Raw genomic sequence first — 26522 nt, 5'->3', positions numbered from 1 at the left:
CTTGGTCCCTGAAAGTCGGGTGGCCACGAACCTGAAGGAGTACATGTCACAGCTACAGGCTGGAAACTCAATACTTTCTCAACTAGCAGAGTTTACGCATGGTGATCACACATAGCAGTGACCAATAGAGCTCCACATGTTCATAACCAACAGATCAGCAGTGATGTTTCTTGGCCATCAAAACTCAGCCAGCCATAGCACAAGCTCAGAATTTAATAATTTCTGGTCCAGCTAAACATATGTCCTGTGGTCACAGAGGCTAAAGATTGGTGTTCTGCAGTACTTCATGGATTTACAATAAGAAGCGAAGTGATTGTGTTTGTGGTGCAGTAAATCCCAACCAGCAGGCCTCAGACACTGAATGAATCATCATAATCTCTGGTCCTGCTGAGTTAGGACCTAGAGAACACAGTGGCCTGCATCCAATTAGAAATGTCTGTTTGCCTTCACTGACTAAGAACTACATTTTGTTAATGAGGTTCTGGGAGAACAAACTCAAAAGTGATTATATGATACAGATTCATTGAGGGAAATATTAATCCCAACATAGGCATTACTAAAAAGGGATAACAAATAGACATAGATCTCTCACTCAGGGAGGAAGAGGATGCTAAGACAATAGAAATACAATCTTTATACCTCTGAAAACATAAAAATTAAGACTAATAAGGAAGCAACAAACTCCTATACTTCAACAACAAAGGAGGTCACCAATACTAAGCTGCAGAAAATGGTGGAAAGATAACTAGGAATTTTGATTTTTAATATCATCAAAGGCCTCAGAAATAAAATTAGAGAAAATGTTAAAAAATAAAAGAATATGAATAGAGAAATTAAGCCCCTAAGTAAGAATAAAAAAGATGATTTAAGATGAATCAAGGAATCGATAAATTTATTAAAGGCCTCAAAAGAAACCACCTCTGACAGACTAGAATATATGGGAAAGAGAGTCTCACTTTTAAAAAAGAACTCATTCAAACCTTACCACATTTTCAATAATATACAGAAGACAATATGACTAGAACATCCAAAAAATATGAGATAATATGAAACAATTTGATTTATGGATGAAGATCTAGAAGCATAAACCAAGAGTATTAGAAATCCCTTCAGAGAAATAACAATTACCCCAAAATAGAAAGAGTTGGACAAAACTCCAACAAAACAATATCAAAGAACATTTCCATGTCACATAATAATCAATATGACTAATATAGAGGGCAAGGAAAGAATGTTAAATGAATTTAAAACAAAAAATGGTGAAATTAAAGGACAAAACAAGAAGAATCACTTCAAACTTCTCAATCCAAGTCATGAAATCCAGGAAGGACTGGTATTCCAAAATCTGAAAAGAAAAAAGAAACAACAACAACAACAACAACAACAACTTCCAACCAACACTGCTATATCCAGCAAAGATATCATTCAAAATTGATGTTGAAATAGAAACTTTCCAAGACAAGCAGAAACTAAAAGTATTCATGATTGCTAAGCCAACACTGGAGAAAATAATTAAAGAAAAAAACAAAAGAAGAAAATAAGAAAGAAATACCAGAACCAGAGAAGAGGTGAATTAACTAGATGAGCAAATAAGTAAAAGAGAAATAACACTATATCAAACAAAACACAACCCAAAATAATAGGAAAAAATCTGGACACAGTGGCACATAATGCCAGCATTTAAAGCATAAACCAGGAATAGAGATAGGATTATCCAGACAGCTTCTTGTGGAAGTAATTGGGTCTCTTGGCTAATGGAATACATAAGAGGACATACATAGACAACCCACCAAGTTTTTCAAAATTTTATACTAGCAGAAACACTGAGAGTTTGAACTAAAAGAAATAGGGGGAGATAAAATTAAAGACTAAGCCAGGCACGGTGGTGTACGCTTGTAATCCCAACATCAGAAGGCAAAGACCAGAGGATCGTGGTTCACAGACAGCCTTAGATATTTAGTGAGGCCCTTCACAACTCAGTGAGACCCTGTTTAAAAAAAAAAAAGACTAAAAACTAGGTCTGGGGTGTAGCTCAGAGGTATAATGTCCCTGGTTCCCATCCCCAGTACCACAAAAAAAAATAGTAAACAAATACCATTTTATCATTTCTCACTTATAACAACTTAGTTGTCCATCAACAGGTTAGTAGCTTACAAAATTTTGGAATATATACATAATGAAATTTTACTCAGAAATAAAAAATGTTCTTTCTCATTCTTCTGAGGATTTTCCATACTGTTTTTTAAAGTGTTTGCACTAATTTGCAATTCCACCAACAGTGTGTTTCCCCTTCTCCACATTCTCACCAGCATTTGTTGTTATTTGTGTTTTGAATGATTGCCATTCTAGTTGGAGTTAGGAGATATCTCAGGGTAGTTTTGATTTGCATCTCTCTGGTTGCTAATAATGTTGAGGATTTATGTATTTACTGGCCATTTGAATTTCTTCTTTTGTAGTTCATTTGCCCATTTTTTGGTTGGATAACAGAAACCAAACTACCAAACTATTGCATGTGTATCTATGTTCATAGTTGCACAATTCACAATTGCCAAACTATGAACCAGCCAAGATGTTCATCAACAGATGAAGAGATTACAAAACTATGGGATATGAACACAATGAAATTATATTCAGCCATAAAGAAGAATAAAATTACATCATTTACAAGGAAATGGATGGAACTGGAGAAAATTATGCTAAGTGAGATTAGTCATTCACAAAATGTAAGAAATTATACGCTTTCCTTAATATGTGGAAACTAGGGTGAAAATGGGTCATAAGAGAAACTTTATAAGAAAAAGGAGAATCTATAGATGAGCAAATAAGGGAACATAACTAAGGGGAATGGAAGAGGAAAAGAAGGAAATTCCCTAATGCACATGATGTAGATTCTCAAACATATCAAAGCTAATCACTAAGCCAAACATGAGAAGGAGAGAAGGAGGAGGGACTAGGGAGGGATTTAGGGAAAGGCTAAGTGAGTGATGTGTGCATGTATGCCTCTTCCATCTTGTACCTCATTAAGATGTATAATTACAACGTACCAATAAAAAAAATAAGGAAAGAACAAAACTATGTCACCTGCAAGGAAATGGATGGGGCTGGAGAACCTTAGGTTAAGTGAGATTAGCCAGTCACAGAAAGTGAAGGATCATATATTTTCTCTCATATGCAGAAGCTAGGTAATGATTAGGATATGAGAGATACTTCAGGTTATGGAAGAGAAATTCCATTGAAGCCTGAGGATAGCCTAAGGAAAGGGTGGTAGGTGAGAAAAATCAATGAAAGAATCACTTCCACTTATATGTACATATGTAAAATTACCAATGTCCATCTCAATATCTTATACAAGGAAAGAGGGAATGGGAAAGGAGCCAGAGGAAAGCCCACCAAGTTCTGTGTGCATATATGACACCATCATTATTAATTAAATTATGCTGTGAGATAATTATGTACCAATAAAATAATATTTCAAAAAGATATCCTTTTTAAGTTAATGTTAAAAATCTAGTCAAGGAAATATTATTCAGAGATTAAAGAAAACCGAATGAGACAGGGGGCCATAAGAAGCATGGAGGATAATTAAATGCATATTATGAAGTGAGAGAAACCTCTTTAATATGAAATTACAATTATGTGATATTATGGAAAAAGCAATGCTACAGAGACATTAAAATTAAATTTATTGATGGTTTCCAGAGGTTTTTCAGGGCAGTGAAATTATTTTGTATAATATACAATGGTAGATACATATTTTTATACATTGTCCAAACCTACAGTAGGTATAACAAGAGGGAAGTCTACATATATTTACCTTGGGTGATACGATGTGGCAAAGTAAGTTCATTAATTAACAAATTACCAATTATTTAATCACATTAATTAATTGCATTAATTAACAAATCAATTAATTACATTAATTAACAAATGTACCATTCCACTGGGGGATGTTGACTATGGGAAAATCTAGGCATGAGTGGGGGCAAGAAATATATAGTAAATCTTTATGTCTTCTCAGTATTTCTAGGAAACTAACATCTGTAGAAAATAAAATATATTAAGAAAAACAATTTACCAGTTGCAAGCAATTTTGAAATTCATTTGGGCAAATAATGCAAGGTCTAGGAATAATCCTCTGTGATTCTTGTCTCCATCCCTTCACCTTTGCGGTTATCTTTTTATTCTTTTTTCTATAAAGTTTAGCACATGTTTGATGGTGAGTAGTTTAATTAGACTATTTCCTCCCTAGAAAATATTAGAACTCTTCTCATCATTTATTTATTTATTTATTTATTTATTTATTTATTTATTTATTTATTTTGAAACAGAGTCTCACTGAGTTCTGAAGGGTCTCACTAAGGAGCTGAGGCTGTCCACGAACCAGATTCCCCAGTCTCCGCCTTCCAAATGCTGGGATTACAAGCATATGCCACCATCCCCTGCCCTTAGTCTTTAGTTTTATCCTCCCTATTTATTTTAGTCCAAACTCTCAGTGTTTCTGCTAGTATAAAATTTTGAAAAACTTGATGGGTTGTCTATGTATGTCTTTTTATGTATTCCATTAGCCAAGAGACCCAATTACTTCTACAAGAAGTTTCCTGGATAATCCTATCTCCATTCCTGGTTTATGCTTTGACTGCTATTGAAGGGATTTAGTGGCCACATGTCTAATCCTTTCTTAAAGCCCTTTATGAAACCGAATACTGTGACTTATCAAAATTCTTCTAGCATCTTCCAGCTGCCTAGTTCCAATGCCATTTTTAGGTATTTGTTACAACTGCATTCCACGCTCATTGCTAAAAATTAGTATTATATTTCTATTGCTGCCACAACAAATTATATGAAAGTATTGTCTTGAATTAAGATAAATTTATTATTTTGCTGTTTAGAGGTCAAAAGTATAAAAAATAAGGTATTTATGAGGCTATGTTCCTTCTGGAGTCTCAAGCAAAAGTTTTTCTTGCCTTTTGCAGTTTATAGAGGACACCAGCATTCCTTAGTGATTTCTTTCTCTTATCACTCTGAAATCAGTTTTCATTATACATCTTTCTCCAATTCTGAACCTTCTACATCCTTTTATTGGCCCATCCAGGTAATCTCATCCCAAGATACTTAACTTCATCACATCTGTAAAACCTATTACCATGTAAGGTGACACACTCTGGACCCAGGGATTAGTGTATGGACATCTTTGAGCAGTAATAATTCTGTCTACCAAGGGTTAACACAGGAAAAACATATTTTTTTTTCCGATGCCTGTTTTTTTCATGACATCAGTCTGAACTTCCAACCTCTTGAAAATATGTCAGGTAGATTCCAAATTTTTTCCTAGTCACTTTCAAGCATCAGACAAAGGTTACTTTTGTTAATGAATTGAGTGTTTAGAAGTCCAGAGTACTCTACTGAGAACCTAAAGACTTACAGTCAGCTTCCCTCCTGCTTGAGAACAATAATGAGGAAGTGGGAGTATGTTCCTGTGAGGAAGGGGGAGCTCCCTGTTTCTTCCATTACTGCTTTCCTACAACCTTTGCCCCTTTCAGAACCAGTGCAGGAAGAGAGTAAGGGGAGAAACTGTACTTCTACTTCTCAGTTGATGTTATCTGTAGGCTTTTTTGTTGTTACTGATAGAAGAAATCCACAAAACTCTCCAATATGGAAGTGGCTCCTTTATAAAGAACATCTTCAAGGTTTTTCAAGATCCTGTAGGGACCATTACTCACTAAGATGATGCCCTGTTTGTTTCACTTTTAGTCTCATCTCCATGCACTGCAGATAGAAACAGCGTCTTAGTAGGTTCTCAACCAGTGGACAAATCCTTTGCATTGAATCTATATAAAAATTGTGACCCAGTTAATTTTATATTATTTATTGGACCTAGGAAAAACTCTGTACCCTTATCCTTTCAAATGGTAAGTGTGCATCATACAAAATTTTTTTTTAGCTGTCTTATCAAACTATGATTTCTTATTGTTGAAACAAACCTCTGTTTTTGTTTTTTCTGAACAAGGAACAAATAAAATACACTTTAAGGTGATGTGCATACTCAAAATACCTTTAAATATGTTAAGAATTCTTACAAGGATTCTTAAGTAACAACATAATGTGGTCTTCTGCCCTATGAGCTTCTGCCTCTCAGTAATTCTCAACAGAAATTGAATGGCCATATTTGTTCTTACAGGCACCCTAATTTCTATTAATGATCATCTTGGAGGAAATTCAAACTGTAGAGCATTGTTTTGATAGGTTCTGCTAGGCCAACAGTACAGAGCATGATATCCTTAAGTCAGACTTTTTGTTTGTCCCTTTTGTGTCAGTTTATTTTTTCTCTGTAGTGATATACCTAATTGCTTTTACTCTGCAAGTTTTATTCACTTTTTTAAAAAAATGTGTTATTATTTTTATATTTAAGAGAAGACATATATGAGAATTGTTGCTGAATATTTTTTAAAACATTATTAGTGCTTATGCAATTTTATATCAGAGTTCAATATGATAAAACATGCATGCACACAGCTCTTGGTGTCTTTCCCTCCACATCTCACCATGCTCTCCCTCCTCCCTCCTGACATGTGTTAGTGAGATTGATAAAACTTTACATACTGCCATAGGATAATAAAAACTGTTTTCTTTAATTTTTTTAATGTTCTAACACTCTCCCTTAACCCCCTTCAACTAATCTTTAGATCTTTCTTGCTGTTCACATTACTTAAAGTCCCTTGTGTTTCATAAATTCTCTCTAGTTTCCACATATGAGAGAAGAACATGTGACACTGACTCCCTGAGACTGGCTGTTCTCCCATTAATATTATGTCTTTTCATCCACTTTGCTGAACATGAGATGATTTTGTCCTTTATGGGTGAGTAAGACTTCATTGTGTGTATATACCACATTTTCTTTATCTATTCATTTCTTGACAGGCACCTAGTTTAGTTCTATAATTTGCTCATTGTTAATTGTGCTGCTGTAAACATGATATTTTGCTTATTTAAAAAAATCAACTTTTTATTGTAATTGGTCTTACATTCTCTTATCTCCTTAATCCCTGTTTAGAACCTTGAAAGAAGTAAAGTTAAGGTATACACCTGTTCTTGAAATATTTGTTATAACAAAATACACAGTGTTTTCTCTGTTGTTTCACTGCACAAAGTATACAATTATATATTTCTGACTTAAACCTCAAAAATTCTGGTATTCTTCAAATGTTCTCCTCTTTCAATATCTACTTGATCACAAAGAGTATTCTAAGCCCTCTCAGTTCTGAAATGTTCTCTGATTGATAAGATTCCAGCCAGGTGGTGGCTTAAGTTCATCACTAAATTATGACTTCAGTTGTCAATATTCTCCTCTTCATATGAAGATGGTTTTATTCTCACTTGATTATTATGAGAGGATTATCATTTAGTGCTCAGTGTTTATTCCTATCTTATTATATCTGTAGATCCTTTTTTATTCTTTGAATATTGGGCCATTTGGAGTTCTCAGCCCCTAGAATCAACTTTACATTTATTTATTTATTTATTCATTTATTTATTTATGCAATCTAGGACAATCTTCTTATCCCTCCACCACTTGAATTCAATATACATCTGTACTTTTATCTTTGCTTCTGGGCTTCAGTTAATGAAGCAGTAAGCCAGCTAGTATATTCAGACACATTGCCATCCACCATGGTTATCTTCATCACCATCAATCCCTCAGTTTAACTCTGATTCTGTGGCAGGCACTGAGTATTTCCCTAGGAGTTATATCATTACTAAAAATTCCTACCTTAGCTGAGTTTCTATCCCTATTATGTGTTATTCTAGGTAAGACATTTTTTTAAAAGGCAGAGGCAAAGTCACACACACACAGATATCACAAAACTGGCAAATTGTGTTTATATTTAACTTTTTTTCTGAAATAAGTGTGCTTTCTGGAAATGTGTCAAGTCTGTTTTTATAAGCACAAACTCGACCTTATTAAAAACAACAAATTCACTGTAAATCCTTTTCTGCACAAAAAGGAGAATAACTTAGCTCAGCAAAATTCTGAATTTGACAGTTTGTTGGAGTGCAAGTTAATAAAATAAAGTAGTTCATTTGATATGTCAGAATATTGCATTTGAAGCCCTGAGGAGTCCATTCGCCTGAGGTGTCAACACAAATGAGGACACACAACTTGGAAACCACACTGACAGCATCCAAAATTTACTGTGGGTTTGAAAGCATTAGTCATTCTCCAAAGGAATGAAGGATGTTTCTCAATCCAGACTATTCCTCTGCTGGCACTGCTCAGGCAGAAGCTCACCATATGGTGAATAATGGTGAGAAATCAGAGACTTACATGATCATTCAAGTATTTAAGTAGTGGCACCAGTAGACTAAGCTCTGGACAACAAAATAAGTGAACAAGATGAGGCACAGATCCTGTTTTCATGAGCCTCTGTAGAGAAAAAAATAGTATTTAAGTCAACACATGTGAAAAAAGTACTGTGAAATGGTGATAATGCTATGGAGTTAATAAAAAATAAATGGAGGTCCCAGAAAGCCAATAATGTGTCTATAAGAGAAAATGGAGAAAAGCTGTTAAAACAGCTTACTTAACCAAAGAACAGCAATGGTAAGAGGTTTGCACATGGAAGAAACAGTATTTGCATCATTTAGGGTGACTCAGAGAGGGGAATGATCCCACAATATCACACCTTGTCTACCTGCAGATGCTTACAATACTATGACAGTGATTTTTTAAATTTTATTATTGCGTGAGACATTAATAGTTTCAAGTGTTTCTTTTACATACCTAACTCACTAGGAATGATCATCTCTAAAACATTTTCAAAAGTAACACTACAGAATTAAGATAGGATTATAGCTTTGGTGTTTTAGAAAGAACACAGGATGTAAAATAAAGTTTAGGGTTACTATGTAACTGAACAGACAGACTTGACTATACCAGTTAATACATGTAATTAATGACAATCACATATAAATAATCACTTTAAGTCTTAATATCCTCAACTACAAAGCAAGGAGATAATATAATGAATGAGTAATGCTTAGAAAACACTGTATAAGCCGGGCGTGGTGGCACACGCTTGTAATCCCAGCATTCAGGAGGCTGAGACTGGAGGATCGTGGTTCACGGACAGCCTCAGCTACTTAGTGAGGCCCTCTGGAACTTATGAGACTCTGTTTCAAAATAAAGAATAAAAATTAGGGCAGGGGTGTAGCTTGGAAGTCGAATGCCCCTGGGTTCCATCCCCAGACCTGCAAAAAAAAAAAACTATAAATTATGAAGTCATTACTACTTTTAAAGAATAGATGAGGAAAGACACGAACATCTGAAAATTGGCTGAGTTATGGCTAATAAAGATGTCAGTGAGGACTTATCTCAGAATCTGGCTGATGGCTTCTTAGAGAAGTGGTCACTTGTCATTTTAAAGATATGTCTAACCAGAGTGCTAGTATTTGCACCATTCTGTCTTTGTTGGGAAGTTTTGCCTTAATCCCTAGAACATGAAAGAAAAATTGTGTTGATAAATTGGGTATTGAAGATGACTTAGTACAAAATAGCTTTGTTTCTTATACATATATACAATGATGGTATTTATTGTATAAAAGTCATTCCACCAGCTTAAAAACATGGAACTATGTTCTCTGCTGCTTAAGGTATCAAAGAGTGCCTCGTAAATTTAGGAAATGTATGTAGACCAGAAACTAAGCTAACATCAGTACTCATCCAAATTGTGAATCTGGGAGGCTCATGTAGATAATTTTTATAACCCAAATCTTCAAAATTCTTACGCTTCTCTATAGAAAAAAAATGAAGGACCCAAAGCCCCCCCACACCATGTGCACATGTCTGATGATTTATATTTGGTTGGAAATCTAGATATTAAGATTATTCTTTTCACTTTGAGATGACCCACTGACTTTGTTGACCTTCTGAGTCTCTCTTTCAAATACTAAATAAGAGAATGAGCTATCTCAGCGACTCCCAGATTCAGGTACACATAAATACTTGGAGAGTTTCAGACTACAAAGATGCTAAAACCCAAACTATAGAAACTATGACTAAATAGAATTGAGATAGATCCCAAAGTGATTCAAATTCATTGGTGAATTGGGAATCCCTGTACTAAATAATATGAACTCCAGGGCATTTTTTAGCATGGAATTATAGAATTCAGTGATTCTCCTGGGAAAACATATGCCAATAAACTATAATAACAGATTATCTTATGGTCTTTTAAGTAATCAGTTTTTGTGCGTGACTCCCTGGTAGATATAAATGTGTTTTACAAAATTATGTACAGCAATTCAATAAAGGAGCAGAAATTATTATTACCCTCATACAGAATGAGAAAAATTGAAAAAATGAAAATACTGCAAACATCTTTAGAATACTATGCACAAGGCATTATTCTAGTATTTGACAACATTCTTAATATACATATATACATCTATATATTATATGTACATATACATAAAACACACATACATAAAATCTCACAAAACACTATAAGATTGAACTTTTATATCATTAACCTCATTTCTATAGTTGAGTCTAAGGAACAAAGAAGTTTAATAACATAAACTAAGGTTATATAGTAGGTGGCATACCTGGAATATAATCCCAGGTGGTCTGGCTTCTGATCCTAGGCTCTTAACCACTATCAAAATACAGACAAATATGCCATGTCTCAGAAATGTTGTATAACCACACCCAAGATCATCTAACCAGGAAGAGGGCATCACTGAAATTAAGTACTAATGTAAGTTCATTTCTGCACTGACATATTTATAATTATTACTCTTATTACAAAATATTGAAAGTAATAGGTCCTATCTGCTTGGTGAAGGCATATGGGAAAGTCAAGGGCATTGATCTAGGCTTAAAAAGAAAGGTACCTCTCTCTAACTCAGCTGTATGTTGGCAGACATTGATAAGATTGAACATTAGTTTTTTAAGCTCTTGCATACCATCTCCTGAATTCTTTGCCTCCCCTATCTTCTTCCTCTAACTATGCAGCTGCAAAGAACAGGACACAGCTGAAAGGATTTATTGAAAACCTTCTTCCAGCACTAAATGGAGCTGCTTCATGAAAGGAAAATTGGGTTTTAATGAGTGTCTACTATGTGCTCAGCATCACTTATGTTTGTGGACCTAAACTCTTTGTTCCCAGAAACTCTTGTTTAAAACCTCATGTTTAAAAACCTTTTTAAACCTCATGTTTAAAAATTCTTGAGGGATACAAACAGCTTTGTTTGTGGGTTACATGTCAACCAAGATTTTGTTATATTACAAATTAAAATATAATTTAAAAATCCATTAGCTGATTTCAAATGACAATAACCCTATTTTATTACCCATAAGGTATTTTATTGAAAACCAACACTATTTTACAAAGCAATTTTTACTAATGACAAAAGTAGCATTGTTTTACATTTAAAAATATCTTTGGTATTCCAAAGTGGGGCCAGAGATGTCTAAAGGAAGGGGAGGGGAAGACAGAAGTTCATTAATGAAAATACTACTACCAATTATGTGGACATAAGTGAATATACCAACATCAATTTCAGTACTCTGTATTGGAAAGGGAGTAAGTGAGGAGGTTGGGGGACACCACTTGCTGTGTGATGTCAACATGATTTACATTATGATGTGATACTATAATGCACCAATAAGAGCACATTATAAAAATATCTCTTGTTTGGCTTAGATGAATTCAACTAATTTTTGTATCTGCCTTTGCATGTAATCTGTTATGATATTAGATGTATTAATAGCTAGAAAACTTGCTGTATAGCTAAAAGGATAAAAATGGGATCTCCTGAAAGTGATTCAGGCAGGAACCACCACAGCCTTTGCGTGACTCTTCCAGAGTCATTGTAAAAGATGTGAGATGTCAATTACTGTGAAAAGTGAGGCATTGCAGTTGTCATAAAAAGGATTCTTAAACTCAGTAATAAAAAGATGAAAATAAAAATGAGCAAAGTATTTGAATGGCCTTTTTACCCAAAGAATTTATACAAATGATTAATAAGCACAAAAAAAAATGTGTTCAACATCATTAGTCATTCAGGAAAATTTAACTCAAACTCCATGGTGAGATGATAACCACTTCACACACTAACATGACTAAAATTAACAAGACAAACTATAATTAGTATTAGTTTGAGATGAGCAGATAGTCTAGGATGAGAGAGGAGCTAAAGCACTTGAGGGAGGAGGTTAAAGGGGTCCTATCAATGAAAAGAGCTGCAGTTAGAAAATTACAAGGATATCAGAAGACTTGCTCACAGCCCCTCAAAATGGGAAGTAGCAGAGATGAGCAGTCTCCCAGAGGAGGGGTTGTGGAAAAGAAAACATTTGATCACTCTAAATAAAATGTGCATGAGGAGGGAGGTGTCCAGATGGAACATAAAGCTCACCAAGTGGGAGAGTATTCCATTAGGGATTCAGAATGCAAGCCATTCCAGATATTATTCACTGGAAACTAACTCCCACCCCTCTCAAAAATGGGCAAGTGAACTAAATAGACACTTCTCAAAAGAAATGCAAATGGCTAATAAATATATGAAAAATGTTCAACATCATTAGCAATCAGAGAGATGCAAATCAAAACTACCCTGAGATTTTTTTTTCCAGTGCACGTTTTTGGCCCCTTTGTCAAAAACCAATTCACTGTTAGAGTGAGGATTTGTTCCTGAGACTTCTATTCTGCTCCATCGGTCAGTGTGTCTGTTTTTATGCCAATATCATGCTATTTTTATTGCTATGGCTTTGGCTTTGTAGTATAGTTTGAAGTCAGGTATTCTGATGCTTCCTGTATGATTCTTGTCGCTAAGAACTGCCTTGGCTATTCATTTGTTGTTTTGTTCTGAATGAATTTAAGAACTGATTTTTCTATGTCTATGAGGAATGATCTTTTTAACTTAATGGGTTTGCATTAAAATCTGCCATTTTGATGATATTTACTCTGCCTATCCAAGAACATAGAAGATTTTTTTTCATCTCTTAAGGTCTTCAATTATTTTTAATGTTTTATAATTTTCTTTTAGAGGTCTTTTACCTCCTTGGTTAGGTTTATTTCTAAGTATTTTATATTTTGTGGGATATCCTGAGTAGAAGTGTTTTCTGTATTTCTTTTTCAATGGATTTATGTTGGACATACAGGAAAGTTTCTTTTTTTTTTCTTTTGAGGTACTGGGGATGGAACCTTTTTTGGTGGTACTGGGGATGGAACCCTTCTACTTCTGGGGTACACTCCCAGACCTATTTTATATTGTATTTGAAAACAGGGTCTCTTAAGCCAGTGAGGCTGGCTTCGAACCTGCATGATCCTCCTGTCTCCACCTCCCAAGCACAGGGATTACAAGCCTGGACCACTATGCCTGGCAAAAATTTCTATTTTTTAAGATTGACTTTGTATCCAGACACTTTGCTTAATTTGTTGATCAGTTTTATAAGCTTTTTGGTTTGTTGGGTATTCTAAGTGTAGCATCATGCCATCTGCAAATAGCTATAGTTTTAATTCTTCTTTTCCTATTTGTCCTCTTTGATTTCCTTTCCTTACCTTATTGTTCTGACTAGAGTCTCAAGTACTATATTGAAAATAAATTATGAGAATGAACATCCTTGTCTTGTTCTTGTTTTTAGGGAAATTCTCAAAGTTATTCTCACTTTAATATGATATTGGCTTTAGGCCTATTGTTTATTGAGATATGTTATGTCTATTCTTATTCTATGCAGTGCTTTTAGCATAAATGAATGTTGGATTTTGTCTAATGCTTTTTCAGCATCTATTGAAATGATCATGTGATTTTTGTCTTTGGTTCTGTTTATGTGATGAATTACATGGGTTGTTTTTGTATAAATAACTTAATGATACACCTCTAAACACTTGAAAAACAGAAATAGTCTAACCCCAAAGCCAATAGAAAATGGAAAATTACTAAAATCAGAGCAGAAATAAATGAAATAGAGAATAAAAACAATACAGAAAATCAATAAGACCAAAAGCTGGTTTCTTGAAAAATACACAAGATAGCTAAACCACTAGCCAATCTCACCAAAAGAGAAAATCAATCCCAATTACTAAAATAAGGAATGTAAAAGGAGATATTACCACTGACAGCATAGAAACCAAGAGGATTATCAAAAATTGCTTTGAAAATCTATACGCCAATAAAATGTTAAACATAGAAGAAACTGACAATTTTCTAGACACATACAACTTTTCTAAACTGAAACAAAAAGATATAAAAAAATTTAACTGATCAATATCAATCAAAGAAACTGAGGCAGCAATAAAAAGCCTACCATCAAATGAAAGCCCAGGACTGGATGGTTCCCAAAGTGAATCTTATAAAACTTTATAGTAAAGCTAATCCCAATGTTTCTCAATCTATTCTACAAAATAGAAATAAATGGAACTTTCCCAAATACATTCTATGAGGCAACATAACATTAAAACCAAAACCAAATAAAGACAACACATGAAAAGAAGACTATAGGCCTATATCATTGATTAACTTAGACTCAAAACTGCTAAACAAAATAATAGTAATGCACATTAAAAACCTCATTTAAAAAAAAAGCATACACCATGACCAAGTAGGGTTCATCCCCAAAATTCAAGGCTGGTTCAACCAACTGTTCTTTTTACTTCCATTATCTTCCCAGTATTTTAATATATCTCTGAATATAAATCACTGTGTATTCTGTTTTCCTATTCTCTGGTCTTCCTTAACTGTCAAATGTCACATGAAAATGAGAACAGTAAAACAAAAATGGTTCTTATCCATCCCGTACACTGAAATGGAGTGGGGAAACTTTTTGAAAGCCTTTACATGTATATTCTTGAATAAACACTACGCAGAGAGGAATAGTTATTTCTAAGCTATAGATTATCAATTTAGACTATTAAGATTTAGTAACTCTTCTCACTCCATACAGAGTAATTTAGTTAATAAACAGCTGAGGAGAAATTCAACCCCCCAAAACTGACCTCCTCCAACTTACATCTGTGGCCATTACCTTGCTGGTAATGTAACTAGAAGCAAACATTTCCACTTGATTTTACTAGACTCTAAGCCTCTAAGCTTTTTGCATTTCCCATCTTAACTAAAAACCAAAGAATGATAGCAGATGTGTAAACCTTGATTTTGATGAAAATTATAATTCAGTATAAAATACGGGTTGAATTTTTAAAAAGGGTAGATATACTTCTAAGTACTTCCTCAGTCCCCTTAACTTAATTATACTAAGCTGTCTCTGGTGTTTGAGACAATTAATGTTTGCCTAGACTAATGCCTTCTATCTCTCTTCTTGATACTAGTGTCTTTAAGGCCAATCTTCCTGTTTCATTTTGTTTCTTTCTCTGAACTGCACTAACAAAAGAAATTGGCAGTATATGTCTCATGTCAACAACTGTGACTCTACTAGTTTATGAAAAGAAACAGCTTTGCTTGTTTGTCATTTCTTACTGGCAGGATGCAGTCTGGCTCTTGCCTTTCCTGCTTTCCTGGGATCCAGGTTGGTCATAATGTTCTAAGAAAACCTTTGTGCTTTTTTTTTTTTTTTAACAAAGACAGAAGCAATGTCTCGTTCCTCTTGCTTTGCTTTTCAAGGCTTCTATTTTGCAGCAGCTTTTGTGGTCCCAGTCTAGAGTAACATACTAGTTTGATCCCAATATTTTCTTCTCCTCCCATAGCAATAAAATATTATCATTAAATTCCATGGACTTGAATTCCAGATGCTTGTGTTAAATCGCCAATCTATGCCCTTTCAACTCTGTGACATTGTGCAGGTTACTTAACCCTATTAAGAGGTTAGTGATCAAATTTAATAATAAAATGTAAGAGGTTAATGATAGAATTTATCTAATTGGTTATTATAATGACCTGATTCATGTAAAACACTTATACGGTTTCTGACATTTACCAAGAGCTCATGGGATACTAATAATATATGATTTCCTGTATTTGATTGGCTGAAGAAAGAATATATGAAGAAGATGGAACTGAAGAGCAAGGTCATTTGTTTAAAATATTCTGTGATGATTTTCTATTTTGAGGTTTTTGTGTGGTATGAATGACATACAGCATAGTGCACATATTTAGAGTGTAGAAAAATTATGAATTTACCATGCACACACAACTGTAAATCCATCACTGCAGTCAAGAAAATAATCATATACATGATTTCAAAAGGTATTGTTACTGCCATTTAATAATCGCTCCCTGAAAGTGCCCATCCTTGGTCTACAGCAATTGCTGGTACGCTAAAGCTACATAGAGTTAATTTGCCTTACTAGCATTCTGTGGAATTCAGTCATATTTTTGTCTTTCATTCACATTTCTCTATGTGAACACATGTTTTTTTTTTCTCTTGGCTAAATAAATACTTATAGAGTCAAGATGTTGTATAATAGGTAAATAACTTTTTGAAAAGTTACTTTTCTAAAGTTGTAAAATTTTACATCCCATCAACATGCTTGAGAGCCATAGTTGTTCTACACCCTCATTGACACTTGGTATGTTCAGACTTTTCCATTCTAATCTGTATAAAATATCTGCACCAGTAAATCATTAAAATTTATTTTACCATTTATGTTATTATTATTGAGTTTTAAGACTCCTTGATAAAATGTAATATTAATAATTAGTTGGATATATGTTTCACAAATATTTTCTCTAGTTTTATTATAAAAATATTTTGAAGAGAAAAGCTCCTAATTTTGACAAATTTAAAGTATTTTTATATAGTTTTGATGTATTACTTAGAAAATATGTTCTAAAATACATTGTCACTAAGAACTTCTCTTATTTTTCTGACTAGGCATTTTAGTTATACCTTTTAGGTATATGATCTATTTTTATTACATGGCTGTAATCTCAGTTACTTGGGAGCTCAGACAGGATGAACTCAGGTTTCAGGTTAGCCTCAGCAACTTAGCAGAACTCTCAGCAACTTAGGGAGACTGTTTCAAGATGAAAAAACAAAAAAGGCTTGGGGTGTAGCTCAGAGAAAGAATGCTTCTGGATTCAAACCTGTTTTTGCTATTTTTGTTTTTTCTTATCATGCTGGCAGTGCTTCAAGTGCCATGTAGGAAGCAGGAGTAGCAATAGAATATATGTTGTCTACTTCATACTGTTAGGAGAAAAGCATTGTCTTCACCCATTAAGATTTTTGCATTTAAGTTCATGAGCAGATATAGTTTTGTCATTTTCTTTTTTTTTTTTGTAATTGTTTTCTGGGTTTTAAAAATCACAGTGGTATTTATTTTACAAAACTACTTGAGAAATATTTCCTTCTCTTCTATTTTCTGGAAAAGCTTGTGTGGAAGTACTCTTTCTCTTCCTTAAGTATATCATTAAATTTACTACTGAAAACTTCTGCAACTACCGTTTCCTTTGTGGCAGTATTTTTCAATACATGCTCTATTTCTTAAATGGATAGAAGGCTGTTTTGCATTGATAGTTTATATCTTGCAAGAAGTTGCACAGTGTTTGTACACCATTAGATTATTACTGGCAACATTAATTTATAAAATCCTCTCAATATAATGCTTGAAAAATCTGCAGTATTTTTATATTTTTAATATTGATTTTCTCTCTTTTACCTCCTCAGTTTGCCTAGAAGTTAATCATATTTATTAATTCTTCCAAAGAACTAACTTCATTTCTTTGATTCTCTCTATTAGTATTCTGCCCTCTGTTTCTCTGCTTTCTGCTTTTGGAGTGTAGTTTATTGATCTTCATTGATTACTCCTACATGTTTTAGATTTAATCAGTGCCTTATTTATTAAACTAGAAGCCTAGATCATTTCTTCTAAACTTTTCTGCTTTCTAAAGCCATTTATTTTTATATTTATTTTTTTTTATCTTGTGATACTGGGGGTTGAACTCAAGGACATGCTACCTCCAAGCTACAACCCAACCTTATTTTATTAAAAAAAATTACCACTTAACAATAGACTTATGTAAAACACATATGATACTCCCTACCATTTTATCAAATATTTTGCCATAAACATAAGAAATATGTATGATAAAAGCATTTCAAAACAAGGTTTGTCTGGTTACTAAAAGTCTTGCTACCTAGCTGAGATTGGCTTTGAACTTGTGATGCTCCTGTCTCAGCCTTCCAAGTACTGGAGTTATAAGCATGTACCACCATGCCTAGCTCTTTCTACTGTTTTAATAGAAGATGTTGCCATGACAGGTTGTATTTTTAATTTTCTTTTAGTCCAAAAATATAGCTTATTTCCCTTTTGATTTAATTTTTAAATGAATCCACTATTAAGACATCTTTCCCTTAATTTTAAAATATTACGAACCTTTTAAATTTCTTTAGTCACTGAATTTTAATCTACATCAATTGTGATCATAGAATGTACTTTGTCAAATTTGAATACTTTGTATTTATATAGATTTATGATAGAGAATATGGTCTATCTTGTTAAATGCACTGTTGAAAGGAATATGTCAAAAGAAATGCATATTTGGTTGATATTCTAGGTCATTTCACTTCATACTGCTATTTAAATCTACCATATATTGGATTTTCTGTCTACCTATCTTTTTAATTATTTACAGAAGGTTCTAAAAATCTGTGTCTACTGCTTGTAGTGCTATCAAATTTGGCTTCATATATTTTAAAACATTGTGTTGAGCAGTATGAACATTTAAAAAGTTATCTCCTGCGCCGGTCATGGTGGCGTACACTTGTAATCCCCGTGCTTGGGAGGTGGAGACAGGAGGATTGCGCAGGTTCGAAGCCATCTGTGCTGGCTTAAAAGACCCTGTTTGCAAATTTTAAAAATGCATTAAAAATAGATCTGGGAGTGTAGCCCAGAGGCAGAAGGGTTTCCAGGAACCCCAGGACCACCAAAAAAAAAAAAGTTATCTCCTCATGATAAATGGGTACCTTTACCATTATGAAATTCTTTCTTTAACCCTAGCAACATTCTTTGCTATGAAATATACTGTGGTATAAAATAGTGAATCCTACTTTTCACTGTTAGTTTGCTATATGCATTTCCATTACTTCTAATCTCTTTTTATTTATGTTTTAAAATGTTTTATTGGTGCATGTACTCATACATCATAATGGGGTAAAAAACTTGTGTAGACATACATGCACACATCACCCAGCCAGCCCCCACTCAATCCTATCCCACCTCCCCATCCCTCCCTTTCATGATTGGCTTAGTGGTTGACTATGATAGGAATAAGTAAATCATGTGCTTTGGAGAGTTTCCTTTTTCCCCCCTCCAATCCCCACAGCTAGGTTGTCTTATTTGCTCCTCTATAGGATTTCCTTTTTCATCTAGAATTTCTCCTATGATCCATTTCTCCTTAGCTTTCATATATTAGGGAAAGCATCTGATTTCTCATTTTTTGTGATTGACTAACTTCACTTAGAAGATGTCCTCCAGTTCCATCCATTTCCCTGTAAATGATGCAATTGTGGTTTTTTTTTTATGGCTGAGTAAAATTCCAGTGTGTAAATATCCCATAGTTTTGTAATCCATTCATCTGTTAATGGACATCTTGGCTGGTTCCATAGTTTGGCTATGTTGAATTGTGCAGCTATGAACATAGATATGCATGCATTACTTCTAATACCTTTTTTATCTTTAAATTTGATTTTTTGAAGGCTGCACATAATTGGAGCTTGCTCTAATTTGACCACTTTTGCCTTTTAATTGGGATATGTTGAAATTATATTATGGATAATGACATGATAATGTTGAAATGACACATTTTGCTATTTGTTTTATATTTTAATATTTTATTTATGCCTTTAAGAAATTGTCTACTTTATTTCAAATTGCATATTTTGATAATTCTGTTCTCTTTTATTGACTGGCTGATTAACTCTTTAGTGTTTTAGTGTTGAGTTTGAAGTTCAACTATAAATATTTAAGGTAGGTATTTAATTTATTACTATTTAGCTTGAGGTAATATTGTCTCACTTAACATACAATATAAACTCTTATCAGAGTATACTATACATTTCTTTTTTCTTTATGCTATTGTTTCTATCCATTTTGTTTTCCTCTCTCCATAGATAGATAGATAGATAGATAGATAGATATAGATAGATATAGATAGATATAGATATGTAGATACATAGAGATATATCTTATTTTTGAAGTTATATATGTTACATATATTTATATACAAAAATTCAAAAAATAAACAAAATGAAACACTATTCAACCATAAAAATTAATAAAATATTTTCATTTATGACAAAGTAGATGGAACTGGAGAAGTTATGTTAAATAAAACTAGAAGAAAATACTTCAGATTAGCCTCTCCAGAGAAAAGCTTACCCAGTTTTGCATGTTTTTATGTCCTTATCACTCTAACTACATTATGATGTAGACTACAATGCACCATTTTGGCCAGCTAGCACTCATCTTTTAAGGGAGAGCAGGCTTAGCCAAAAAAAAAAAAAAGACAGAAACAGAGATGGAGACAAAAATATTGTTTCTGTAAGTTCCATAGTTAGCACATTTTTTTAAGAGCAATTCTTTTTTCTGAGTCTCTATTTCTCAGAGGTCATTTAAAAAGAATAATGAATGACACTCATTGGTGACCTTACAAGACAACAATAAGTTTCCTGAGAACCCTGATACAGATTGTGACATCAATCTGGTCTGGCTTATGTAGATATATAAACCATTATCCCTGAGGGGCATGAGTTCCCAAATCACTTGTCTAGAGTTACTCCTTGTATCATATACTACTTAAAAGAGGATTACCTCTCCTCTGGAGAGCTGGCTGTTGATAAGCAGTGGTCAAGGTGTCTTCATAGTCACAGAGAGCCTGTTGGCACCAAGAATATGATCATTTAATCCAAAGACTTCTTTATCTCAGATGTTGTATTTTTAATTTCTACAAGCTCAATGATATCCCATGCCTCTCTTTAATATTCTCAAATTTTTTATAGTTTTTGAAGGTGTAGAATACATAGAAGTTATTTTTCTTATACCAGTGAAGTATATTTAGAATTCATTGTGAGACACAATCAAGTTATTTGAAATAGTTATATCATTTTAAACCTTGCTTTTTACTTTTTAAGGTGAAAATAGAGTAGTAATTAGGTCAGGGATATTTTTTCTTATTGAGAAAAAATTTAACTAAGCCTGGTGGTGCACACCTGTAATCACAGTACTTGGGAGTCTAACCTGGGATGACTACATATTTAAGGCCATAGTGAAAAAAACTTAGTAATACCCTGTTTTAAAAATTTTAAACCAATGAAATGGGACTGTAGCACAGAGGTAGAACTCCAAGAAGAAGAAGAAAGAGAAGAAAAAAGGAGGAGGAAGAAGAAGAGAAGATATAATTTTAAGTCTTCTTTTTGATGACCCATACTATAAGATTTATTTTCAGTTGAACTTGTGGAGACACAAAATATTCCTTACTCTGGGTAAGCTACAAGCATTGTTCTAATTGCTTCTTTCTGGTGATTTTTAAAAGACTTGTATTGGTATGTTGTAATTATACATCATAGTGAGGTTTAAAGTCATACAAACAAATAGGCACACAGGTCCTGGTGTGTTTCTCTCCAGCTCCCACCCCATTACCCTCTTCTTCCCATACATAATAGTGAGATGGGTGGTAAGACCTTCATATACATGAACATAGCATAATCTAAATCATTTCTTTCATCAATTCTTTCTTTTCCCCTCCCCAACTACTTTTCCTTTGCCCTTTCACTATTCTACTAATCTTTCTCCTCAATTATATAAAATCTATTTCATTTTCTATTTTCTCTCTAGCTTCCACATATGAGAGAAACCATAAGAATTGTTATAATTGCATCTTTCTGGTGGTATTATTTTTAATTTCACATCAGATAATTTTATCACCTGAATGTGTTGAAGACTTTAGAAGGACAGCTTGTAGACTTCTGGACCTCTTTCCAAGCATCTTTTCATCTTCAGTAATCTTTCCTGAAACTTCTAGCAACCATGCCTTTCAAGACATTCAACTCTGTTTGGTCAACTGCATATAAAGTTGGGCTCTTTTGGGAACTACCATCCACCTTATGCTGTGCCCTTGAGACTCTAGGCAGTAAGTGGGTAGTAGGTAAACACACTGGGTATCAGATTCCTACTCTGATTCTTCTCCATGTCTGACAAATCACTAGTCTTACACATTTCTCTGATTGTTTACTTGTTTAAAGTAAGAAGGCAAGCTGGGCATAGTGGCACATGCTTGTAATTATAGTACTTGGGACAATGAGACGGGGATCCCAGTTCATGGCCAGCCTCAACTACTTAGTGAGGTCCTCCGAAACTTAGTGAGACCCTGTTTCAAAATAAAGAATAAAAATAGGGCTGGGGGTGGAACTCAGAGATAGAATGCCCCTGATTTCCATTTCTAGTACCACACAAAAAAAGCCGGATGGTAAAACCACGCTCTGTTATTCTACCATACCTAGAAATAGAAATGCCAATGAATTCTTATTTAATATAATTATTTAAACATGGTGCTAATATGTTTTCCATTTTAAAAATCAAACACTGAAAGAATTTATATTAGTTTTTTTACAATTTTTGTCAAATTAAAATATTTATGTTACTTTTAATCTATACATTCTGCAAAATTTTAATGAATATGGACTACATCCTTAACAGTGCTCTTGATTATAATACTAGTGAACAAGTATATCAAGAATTTGATTTCATAGAACTTATATCAGTAAGATATAGTAACTATGGTAACTATATAGTCACACATAATATAATAATTTCTTCTAATGATAAATGAAGCAAACTAAAGGAAGAATGCATGAGGTCAGAAATGGCTGGGATGGGAAGAAATGCCACTTTAGCTAGGATGATAAAAGTCTCCATGATGAGATGGTATTTCAAGGTGATGTTCATCCTAAGAACTGAAAGATGAGGAGTGAGTATAAATAACTAAGGAGAAAGTGCTCCCAAAAAAAGCACAGCAAGTTGAAAACAGCCTGGCAATGAAAGTGAAGCTGGTGCTATTGTGCAACAGAATAAAAACAAGAGACTAGAACTGAGTATACAATTTTCAGAATAAAAGGAAATGACACTAGAGTAATAGGAAGGTGTTAAATTGCAAAAAGCTTTGTAGGCTGTGATTTATGCTTTCAAAGAGCAATCTGGCTAATATTACATAAAATGGATCTTAAATGGCAAAATGGAAACAAGTGCACTAGCCAGTTACAAAGCTTATGTGGTGATCCAGCTGAGAGGTCACAGTGGCACAGCTTTGATGAGAGGTTAAAAATCTACATCTGAGGCACAGATGTAGATGAAACCCAGAGATAAATTTGATGGGGAGGGAAGAGAAAGAGGATAAAGGTGGTTTGAGGTAGAGATGACTCAAGGAAAATTTCCAGGTCTTTGGCTTGAACACTTGGTAACTTGGTGAATAACATATTACTGAAATGGGGGCTGTAAGAGAAGTAGGCTTAGGATGAAGGTGATGAATGTTCTATTCTTGGTGGGTACAGCTTAAATGTGTTAAATTTCTAAGTGGAAATGTCAAGTAGGTTGCTGAGTGCGTGTTAGGACCTAAGGGGAAAAGTCAAGACTGGGAAAAAAACTTTATTTGGCATTATATAATTTTATTTGCTTTCATTTGGTGAGATTGTTTCATTTGAGAAATATTTGTAATGTTTCTCTCAGGACCCCAATTATTCATTTTTAGAAGTCTAATGATACCTTAACTCTTCAAAACTTTAGTTAATCTCAGGCAGACATAAATTACTCTGGTACATAAGCAACAAGGTTTAGGAGGCTTAGCCATAGGGATTTGCTGAATAGGCAGGAGGGACCTCAGCCTAGTGAGACTCTATTTTTAAATAAAATATTGTAAAAAGGGCTAGAGGGATATAGCTCAGCAGTAGAAGTCCCCTGAGTCAATCCCTAGTACTAATGAGGGAAAAAGGGAAAAAACAGAGAATATGTGATAAAATGTAGAGAGGTTATATTACTATCTATAAAATTTTAACTATTGTAAATAGTTTCCAAAAAGTAATAAATATTTCAAAGGAAAGAAATTCTATTAAAGAATTCATCTTTTTGCCCATTAAGCAAATTCTGTGCTATACATGGCTAATCTGGGATGGCTTACACTCCTCCTCACTCTTAAATTCATTAATTATTTTCATCCAGATGATGGATGAAAAAAAGGAAAAGACAGAAGAAAGAACAGTTCATGGGGGAGACAGACAATGGGGTTTTTACTGGAAGCGAGCGTACTAGAAAACTTAATTTGAAACTGCCACACTCAATTGCACTCCTCTTTTTTTTTTTTTTTTGTGGTACTGGGGTTCATGGAAACCCTTCTGTCTCCAGGCTATACTCCGAGACCTATTTTATATTTTTTTATTTGGAAACAGGGTCTCTTAAACCAGTGAGGCTGGCTTCGAACCTGCACAATCCTCCTGTCTCTGCCTCCCAAGCACGGGGATTACAAGCATGCGCCACCATGCCCGGCCTGCACTCCTCTTAACACCACACCATGACACAAATATTGAGACTGGGGTCAATAATTAAACATAGCTTTCCCCTACCCCAAAATTTGATGTGGGAACCCATAGAGAATCAGACATTTGTAAAAGACATAAGAAAATAAAAATATCAGCAACTATTTATAAGACTAAGCTAAAACTTGAATGAGAAGATCAGCTACTTTCTCTGATGTCTAGCAATTGTAATTCTCCATTGTGGGGCAAATTTGGCAAAAACAAATGAACAAAAAAAGAAAACAGAAATACTTATCCGGTTAAGGCTCAGTGATAGAGAAAAGATAGAAAGACAGAGATAGAGATGGGGGAGAGAAAATGAAAATAGTGGGTAAGAAAGGGGAGGCATAAAAACAGAGATGGATATTTCTAATCAAGGACATAAAGGGCAAGACAATCCAAAGTATAACTATGAAATGTACAAAATGTGTCTTGATGCATCTCTACTTAATCAAGAATATTTTAAACTATTCTATTTAAATCCAGAGTCATACTTGGCTCCAGGATTCAAAATAAACAGTCTGCCGGGCGTGGTGGCGCAGGCTTGTAATCCCCGCGCTTGGGAGGCGAGAGAGGAGGATCGCGCAGGTTTGAAGCCAGCCTCGCTGGCTTAAGAGACCCTGTTTCCAAATAAAATATAAAATAGGTCTGGGAGTGTAGCCTGGAGGTAGAAGGGCTCCATCCCCAGTACCACCAAACAATTAAAAATTAAAAATATTTAAAAAATAAACAGTCCTGCCGGGTGTGGTGGCGCACGCTTGTAATCCCCCGCGCTTGGGAGGCAGAGACAGGAGGATGGCGCAGGTTCGAAGCCAGCGGTGCACGCTGACTTAGGAGACCCTGTTTCCAAATAAAAATGTTAAAATAGGTCTGGGAGTATAGCCCGGAGGTAGAAGGGCTTCCAGGAACCCCAGTACCACCAAAATAAATAAATAAATAAATAAATAATAAACAGTCCTTGTATCATCTACAGAAAGAGCTAAATATAATATTCAAAATAATTATATGAATAATGTCAATAAAATAAAATAATGCCAATATGCATAGTTGCCGCAGACTTGGCTCAGTCCAAATGGGGCACGAGTCCACTCACGATCGAACCGATCTCAGAAAAAGATGGACGTGGATAGGGTGCCGTACTGCAGCCACTTATCTGCAGCGATTCTTTCCCCTCTAGGAAATAAATTTCTTTAAGTTCCTATTTACGGCGCTTCTGGAAAGAATCTGACATGGATCAATGCTTCTTGTGCAATCGAACACTTTATTCTAGACACAAGATTTTTTATATTTCCCCATTTCCCCATGATTCCCTAGAAGAAAAGTGCAAATACTCAAAATACAATAGTGAGATACACATGCAAATCACCAACCCTGAACAAGACAAAAGTGAGGCCTGTGACATCACAGATCCTTGTGATTGAAATCAGTCCCATAACCCCAGGTGGGTCTTGTGCTCTGAGTCAGCCCCTCTGGCCTTGTAGCTGCAGAGGCTTTTAGTGGGCAAATTCCAGAAGAACAAAAGTCACACCCAAAATCACTTGAAGAATCCAGTTTTTAAGAGTTTTCTTTAACCCCTTCGAAACTTTTATTCCTAGGCCTTAGTCCAATGTCCTTCTCTATCTAGCAACCTCCTTTGAGCTGAATGGGGGACAAAGTCCGAGATTCCAGCTTTCAAACATGTAGTTGGCGTAGGGAAATCTGTGTACAATTATGATGATTTAGAGGATTTCGATGAATGTCTGCTGGATTTTGTCTGCAATACCATCTGTTGTCTGAAAGCTTAAGCAAGCTCATAACACAGTTTAGCAGGTAAATACCAAGAAATAACATGAAGTTTTTAGATTTAGTTGTCAGATGTACTTCTCTAGTAGCTGAGCACTTTTCCTCAAACGATAGGCTTATTAGAAGCCTATTCCTCTTTTAATAATCCATTTCCACACCACAATCCTTCTGTAACCTGCTTTTCATCTTTCTAATTCCTTTCTTTCCCATTTGGGACAATCTTAGG

The sequence above is a fragment of the Muscardinus avellanarius genome (assembly GCF_963383645.1).
Source record: "Muscardinus avellanarius genome assembly, chromosome: 1".
In the NCBI taxonomy this organism is placed as follows: Eukaryota; Metazoa; Chordata; class Mammalia; order Rodentia; family Gliridae; genus Muscardinus; species Muscardinus avellanarius.
Note: the sequence above shows the minus strand (reverse complement) of the source record.